This window comes from Hyla sarda, chromosome 1 (assembly GCF_029499605.1).
Source record: "Hyla sarda isolate aHylSar1 chromosome 1, aHylSar1.hap1, whole genome shotgun sequence".
NCBI classification, from domain to species: Eukaryota; Metazoa; Chordata; class Amphibia; order Anura; family Hylidae; genus Hyla; species Hyla sarda.
Genome location: NC_079189.1, coordinates 169,717,881 through 169,726,063, shown reverse-complemented (window position 1 = coordinate 169,726,063; position 8,183 = coordinate 169,717,881). Strand labels below are relative to the sequence as shown.

The 8,183-nt window shown below is 38.5% G+C and overlaps 1 long non-coding RNA gene across 1 annotated transcript; it reads right to left on the bottom strand.

Moving 5' to 3' along the window:
• Positions 1 to 274: 274 nt before the first annotated feature.
• LOC130303122 (uncharacterized) lies at positions 275 to 7,836 on the bottom strand. The gene is made up of 3 exons (XR_008853242.1): positions 7,711 to 7,836; positions 4,396 to 4,504; positions 275 to 1,141 (listed from the first exon to the last, which is right to left on the bottom strand). It is a non-coding gene; the product is annotated as an uncharacterized LOC130303122 (long non-coding RNA).
• Between the last annotated feature and the right edge of the window lie 347 nt (positions 7,837 to 8,183).

The following is an 8,183-nucleotide window of genomic DNA, read 5'->3' as shown; positions in this document are numbered from 1 at the left end:
TTATTTGTGTGTGTTTTTTTATTTATTTGTTTTTACACTTTTTAGGTCTCTAAGACTCTAAGGGACTTTACTCAACAATCATTAGACTGTTTATATGGATCTATGCTATTGCATAGCATAGATAGATTTGTGCTTTGCTAGTCTAGACTGCATGAGGAAGATTGTATCAGCAGAAATACTATGGCATGCACCGAGGCCTAGTAAAGGCCTCAAGCTGCTACAGAAACCAATTGGCACCCTGAGATCACATTGTGGGGGTGTCAATCAGTCACCTGACAAGAACAGCACCCGTCATTTAGCTGCGATCACTATTGATTGCTGCAGGGTGTTAAATGACTGACATCAGCTTGATCTCTGTTGTCTTTTATTGACAGTGAATGTTGGATGCTGATAGCAGCCAGCACCTGTTGTCCATGAAGCAAGCTCAGCTTCTGTACTGGCTCGATTGTTTGTTAGGATGTAGATGCCATACATGTAAGGACCCCTGCGTGAAGGTTATACCAGGTACTAATATATTGTAGTGTCCTTTATTTTTCCAATTACATTTTCTATTTCACTGTCTGTATGGCCACTATTGACCATGGCATGGCAAGAAGGCAATGGCCTGGATCAGAAATATCTCTGAAACTGGTTTCTGGCGGCAAGTGTTTGCTGCAGTTGGTAACTGGCGCTCGCCAGTAGTGGGCTCAGCTCCTGAATTCCTTAACATGTCCATGTGGAGTTGAGACTAAAGTCTTTTGTATTTTGCTTGAATGTCTAACTGACGGTCCTGTCAGACACAACGTTTATCATTGCTTAACCTAGAGCAGTAATAATAAATGTACCAGGATATATCATTCCCAAGGGCAGTAAGGTATATTAATGACCTAAAATGTTTTTGTTTCTGCAATATATCACTGCTTAAACCAAGCAACTGTCCAGATGAGATCTTCGTATTATATCTTCAGTTTTTAGAATTCTTCATCTGGGATTAAAACATGCTGGTGACTGTGGAAATGTTGATGTTCATTCTGGCCCACCTGCATTCAGGCTGATTTTCTTTAATTCTAGATTTTGTAGATATGTTGGGCCAGCTGGAAATATCATGGATTGCTGTAGGTAAAATCTCAAAATTTACTGTGAAATTTTATTAATCAACCACCTGAGAATAAAAGGGAATGTAAAGTCAGCAAATGATCTATAATAAAAAGAAATCTTGAAACCTTGCAGTTTTACTGTTTTATAATGAACATTTTACAGCAGTCATCTCATTATTATCACAGGCAGGATTACATAAGGTAACACCTCTGCTATAGAGCGGGAGGCAGATAACACAGGATCACACCAATTACAAAAGGTGACTTCCTCCCCCACCCTATGTCGCCACTTTTGCACACCTCAGAGACCATGCCATGTCAGGCAAGAACAGCAGGTCAGAAAAGATGGTTGTTCTTATGACTATGGACAGAAAATAAAATAAGTAAAAAGACTAACCCCCCCCCCCCCCAAAAAAAAAAAAAAAAAAGAATAGAATGTGTATCTTGTTTTAACCAGTAAAAATATAGGCAATAAATTCCCTTGAAGCACTTATGATATTTCAACTGCTTGAAAAGTGATTGCCTTTGTTTATACATAGCATTTGTACTTATAGTAATAAGGTTATGCAAATCAAGAAGTAGCATGGGTCCTTAGCACAGAGGTCCCATGTGTTTCGTTGTTCAAGGCAACTTCCTAAGGGGATGGCAATGGAAACTGGAATGGAGGTCTTCAGAATCTTTCCCGATTTTTTTCTTGGACTTAATGATGACCATGTGGGGACCACCATGAAGAGACCTTTACGAGAGAATGTTACACTGGACTATGATATGGGGGAGGAGGGGGGGGGGGGGCATAATACATGGTAGCCAAACCCCTCAAGTCTTCATTTCAGGTGGACATTTTGTTGATTTTGTTGTTGAACCAGTGGCAAGACCATTTCTCCCATGAGCTGTTTTTCAGCAAGTGTCCCAGGAGCCATTTTTTAAGCACAACATCAGACGGGATGTTGCTTGCGCTTCTGTAAGCAGCCTACATGGCCTAGATTTACTACCATGGCCTGTAGTGTCTTCAAATCTGTCTCCCATTGAACATATCTGGAATGTCCACAAATGTAAAGGGAGCTGCCAGTGGATCTTTCAGCATTCAGCATGGCGCAACCTTCATCAGAAACCATGAATAGCCTTACTGAAAACATGCCTAAGTGTGTAAACACATGTAGTCCTGTGTGTGGTATTCATACTCAATACTGAATAAATCGAGATGTTTAGAATATATTGCTTCTATTTTTTTTTATATTGCATATATTTGCATATGATTAACATGTCTAAAAATACTGTAAATTCTATAATTCTACTACTTTTCCTTCTTGGTATTGCAATATCAGTTTTGATTAGTGTAGTTTGCTACATGTAGGTTCTCCGATGGAAAAGGATAATATAGGTTTGTATACAAACACATTTCTGGTTCAAATGTAATGTATCAGCAGATAATATTGCGTTCTTAAATTTAACATCATACTATCAATGGTCACAACTGTGTTTTCATGAAGAAGTGAAATATAGTTTACAATTAAGTTACTGTAATAGTAAAACAAAGTAAATGATAGACATGGTTCCTCAATAAAGCCCATATTTTCATTTTTTTTTTTAAGATAAAAAAAATTCCATTCAAAATAAACTCCAGTAATACTAACCAGAGAGCAGAGAAATTATTTCTTTCTACCATGAAATTATAGACTTAGTGGAGCCTTGATGACAGCAAAATATTCTTAATAACAAAGAATGAGAATGTTGAATATAGAAATTGTAGTATGGTTTCCATAAATTTCCAACACAAATAATATGTCATATTTTTGGTATTGCAGTAAAAATACAATTACCAAACTGGTCCTTTTTTTTTTTTTTTTTTTTTTTTTTACAGTTTCTGAAATAACAAGTTGTTAAAGGATTTTTGCCCAAAAAGCTTTTTTTTTCTCTGAATATTAAAATATCTTAAATAAATGTACATTAATCCATACATTTTAAGAGACAAAAGTCTTTTAATATTCCATCCACAGAGCCATATGAGGACATAAAATTGTACTATTCTGATCCCTGTAATTTTTATTTTTCAATATATGGGGCTATATGAGGGCTATTTTTTGTGCTATGATCTGTAGTTTTTATCAGTACTACTTTTGATGGAACTTTTTGATTGCTTTTTGTTCATAATTATTTTTTTTCTTTTTACGTGACCAAAAATCTGCTGGCATTTGCGCATTTTACATTTACACTGCTCACCATGTGGGATTAATAAACATTATATTTTAATAGCTTGGACATTTCTGCATAAGGTGATACCAAATATGTTGAAATGTAAAAAAAAAAAAAGTCCAGAATTGCTGATTTTTGGCCACTTTATTTACCATAAAAAAAAGTGAATAAAAAGTGATCAAAAAGTTCCATCAAAACAAAAATGGTACTACAGATCGTGGCACAAACATTGAGCCCTCATTCAGCCCTCTGTAGGGAAAAATTAAAGAGTTATAGAAGTCAGAAGAGGACAATTTTACGCATGCTCAGACATTTACGCATGCTTAGACATTTTATTCCTTATTCAAAGGATAGGGGATAAGATGCCTGATTGCGGGGGGCCCACCACTGGGATCCCCTGTGATCTCCCTGCAGGTGCTGCAGGGAGATCGCAGGGGGTCCCAAAGGCGGGCCCCCATGATCAGACATCTTATCCCCTATCCTTTGGATAGGGAATAAAATGTCTAAAGCCGGAATACCCCTTTAAATTAGTATTGGTCCTGCAAAAAACAAGCCCTCATATGGTTTGGTAGATGGAAAATGTAGGAAAATTATGGATTTTAAAAGGCAAGGAGAAAAAAAAAATGAAGAACAAAATTGAAAAGGGGCTAAAACATTTTGCTTAGTTTAGCTCGTACAGCCTTGGCATCTTGCTTGGCATATGAGTTTTTTCCTCTCAACACAACTTATATGATTCTCTACATTAGTCTAAATTCTATCTGCTCATTTTTCTATCTATAGCTTGTGGGAGCTATCCTCCAAGGTTTCTTTACCCCCTGTCTACAATCAGATCTGGTGTATACCTCCCCCTCCCTTCCTGCTGCTATTTCTGAGACAGAAAGAAGTACCACTGAAAGACACATTTTTCTTTGAGTAGCAGCTAAATGTTAGAAAATTTCTAATGAAGACTGTTTAGAATTTTAGGGATTCTAAAAAGGAATTACTTTTCTTTAAAAATAGCCTCATGCTTGTCATTTGTTTGTGCCTGGTATTGCAGCTGAACTAATTTTTGTCATATCTAATCTTGCTAATAATTTTCGAGGCTGAAATACTCCTTAATGATCTTATGGGTTTATAGCTAAAATACCTTAAGACAGGAATAATTGATGTTTCACTGGAGATGTGATTCCTCTAAGTCACAACTGGTTTGCATCTGGCTAGACTGGGTTACAATCCGCATTCTTTACCCTAAACCCCTGCAAAGATAAATGGATTCACTGGTCAGAAAGATAGGCAAGGGTCATCGGTCAATGATTTGACAGGCCAGACTATAAGAAAGGAACTTGGTCAGAGGACAGTCAGGGGTCAAAACCAGCATTAGTACAACAGGCACTAGGGGAACAATCCAAAGAATGGGATCCAAAATTCTGGATCAAGATCAGAATAGAAAATTAAAATTTTAATATAAAAACATATACAGATACAAGAGCCAGAACAAGAACATATTGTAATCAGCCACCACTGTTTCTATGAAATGGCGCACCAGGGCTGATCATACCAGGAGGCACCAGTTGAAGACAACCAGGCAACTTGGCACAGATGGCAGAGGAGAGAAGAAAGGAGGGATTGCATGGCTGCAGTTGACAGCAGAGGCAATGCAAGGGCAAAGGAGAGGTTAGTCTGGTTGCATCTGATGTGGCGGACATGTGGAGCTTCGGCCACCAGCGAGGATTTGACACTGGAATGGGGAGACATATGCAAAAAAACAATATGGCCTTTAGTGACATTATGATTTATGATAAAATGATACTGTAAAACAAACATGTACGGTAGGTTGTCCAGAATTGTCTCAATTTAGCGTTTTCCTAAGAAACAAAGCATTAGTATTATCTTGCAGGTCTGAGTGGTTGCATAATATCAAAAAGTCCCTGATGTGGTCATTTTGTTCAGAATTTTATAGAGTTTTAACATAGTTTCTTTATAATGCTTACACTATATTGTGTATCCACTGTTATAGTATCTAGTAGGACAAATCACTGCCTGCATAGACATGGCAATAAAGAAATCCTTTAAACCAAGAAGATAAGAGCCAATGATTCCCTATGTAAACAACCACATCCTGGCTTTAATTGTGTGTTATATTCTAAGATATACATAGTGCCTGTGTATAATATTTCAGAACTGATGTTATTACTTCCAAGACCCCATTAGCAGAGTAACCATAATCAAAACTGCACATGGACACAGAGGCCTCAAATCTTTACCTCTGAGACCTGAGCACTTGAGACATTTCTTACAGTACAATCGAGGCATTTCTTACAGTTTATGAGAGCATCGGAGATACACCAGTACAGCGCTCATGTGTCTCATGTGCTCTAATAGACAGTGCATGGCCCACGTGCTGTCATGCCTCTGACACTTTAATTCAATGTTTCATTAACATTTTGTGGTTTCATTCTTAAAGGGGTACTCCACTGCTCAGCATTTGGAACGAACTGTTCCGAGCGCTGGAGCCAGCACCGGGAGCTCGTGACATCATAGCCCGCACCCCCTCATGATGTCACGCCCCGCCCCCTCAATTCAAGTCTACTGGAGGGGGCATGATGGCTCATGCTCCCGGCACGGTTTGTTCCAAACGCTGAGCAGCAGAGTACCCCTTTAAGTATGTTCTGGTGATCCACGTGCACAATAGTGACTGACAGCCGGAAAGACTAACCATTTTTAGTTTAAAGGGGTACTCCGATGGAAAACAATTTATTTTTTAAATCAACTGGTGCCAAAAAAGCAGTCAAACATTTATCCCCTATCTGAAGGTATAGTTTTTAACTCTTTAAGGAGGCAGGGTGTACCTGTACACCCTGCGTCCGCTCCCCTTCTGTGACACAGGCTTAGGAGCTGAGCATGCGTCATAGCGAGGTGTTCCGGTGGCTATCAGCTGCTGGGACCCGTGCCTAATGCCAGACATTACGGATCACGGTGATGCTCGGCATTACCCCCTTAGATGCCACAATGAAAGTTGATCGTGACATCTAAAATAAAGGAAAAAAAAACTGTCCCGGCAGCTCAGCTGAGCTGGCCGGGATTACTGCAGTAAAACTACGGGAGGGCCCTTACCTGGCTCCTCGCCATCCAATCGGTGGCTCGATTGCCCAGAAAGCCTCAGCAGCCTAGAGCAATCGAGCATTGATAACACTGATCATAGCATTGAACAATGTATGCAGTCCAAGGATGGCATGTAATAGACTATGGGGACTGTGTTAAAAAGTTAATAAAAAAGTTAATAAATGTGAACTAACCCCTTCCCTAATAAAAGTTTGAATGACCCCCTCCACTTTTCCCATTTGAAACAAAAAAATATATAAAGATAAATAAACATAAACATATGTGGTATCGCCCCATGCGTAAATGTCTGTACTAAAATAAAATAAAATTCTAACAGTAATTAAACCACATGGTCAATGACGTATACTTAAAAAAAATTTAATCCAAGTCACTTTATATACCATAAAGGAAATTTATAAAAAGCAATCAAAAAGTACCGATTATTACCATTACTGTTCAATTTTGTCCCACAAATTATTTTTTTTGTTTCGCCATAGATTTTGTTATGAAATTATTGATGTGAACTGAAAGTTTTATACATTTTTAGAAGATGAGGAGGAAAAAACGAAAATGTAAAAATGAAAAAAAAATACCTGAGTCCTTTAAGGGGTACTCCATTGGAAAACATTTATTATTTTAAATCAACTGGTGCCACAAAGTTAAACAGATTTGTAAATGACTTCTATTAAAAAATCTTAATCCTTCCAGTACTTATCAGCTGCTGTTATGATCCACAAAAAATTCTTTTCTTTTTTGATTTTCCTTTCTGCCTGACCACAGTGCTCTCTGCTGACACCTCTATTCATTTTAAGAACTGTCCAGAGCAGGATAGGTTTTCTATGGGGATTTGCTCCTACACTCGACAGTTTCTAAAATGGACAGAGGTGTCAGCAGAGAGCACTGTGGTCAGACAAAAAGGAAATTAAAAAAGAAAAGAACTTCCTGTGGATCATAACAGCAGCTGATAAGAACTGGAAGGATTACAATGTTTTAATAGAAGTAATTTACAAATCTAGAAACAAAATTTCAACCACCCCTCAAGGATACCACCCTACTGGGTGCACAGTGAAAAAATGGTTTGAAGACAGTTTGTTTGAACAATGCAAACATATTTATTAAAATACAATTAAAATTATTCAATTAAAAAACATTTGAACAGAGCAATATTGAATATAGTTGATTACCATAGGGCCCTAATGGTATATATTCATAGTGATATATGAGGCACGGCAGTTGTAAATAATGGCCGACTATCCGGATTGTACTGTTAAACCGACAATTTGCATATCTGGTTGTAAAGTCCTTTGTGTGGATTGGACTAAAAATGCCTATAGTCTCTATGAAGAGGAATAATGCTCACCGTGTCCCCTGGTCCCGTACTGCGACGGGCCGAAAATGATGGGAGTAGCAGTTCTACTTCACAAGCAGAGCATTGATTTTGGCTTGGTTTGGGAGCAGTGATATAGCAGGTCCGTAGCTGCGGCGTGCGGCTGTTGTAATGTCGGACCCTCGCTGGCTTACTCCGGTGGAAATGCTCGCGGTGGTGGCAGCATGTAAGGCATGTAAGGTAGAATCAGAAGCAGGTGAGTGCGTCAGATGGATAGAAAGCCCGGCTGGAGCAGCGGGTCTATAAGCGTCTGGTTTAAGTTAAGTCGGCTTCTGAATGGGCAGTGCGTCTTTGTAGTATTCTGTTCAGACAAAGTCTTAAGTCTAGACGCGTTCCAGTGTACTGCAACTAAACCCCTTCCTCAGTATGCAAATTTTGTATGAGCTACAGACATTTTTAGTCCCAAAAAATGTCCAATGGAGAACCCCTTTAAAGGGTTAAGTACC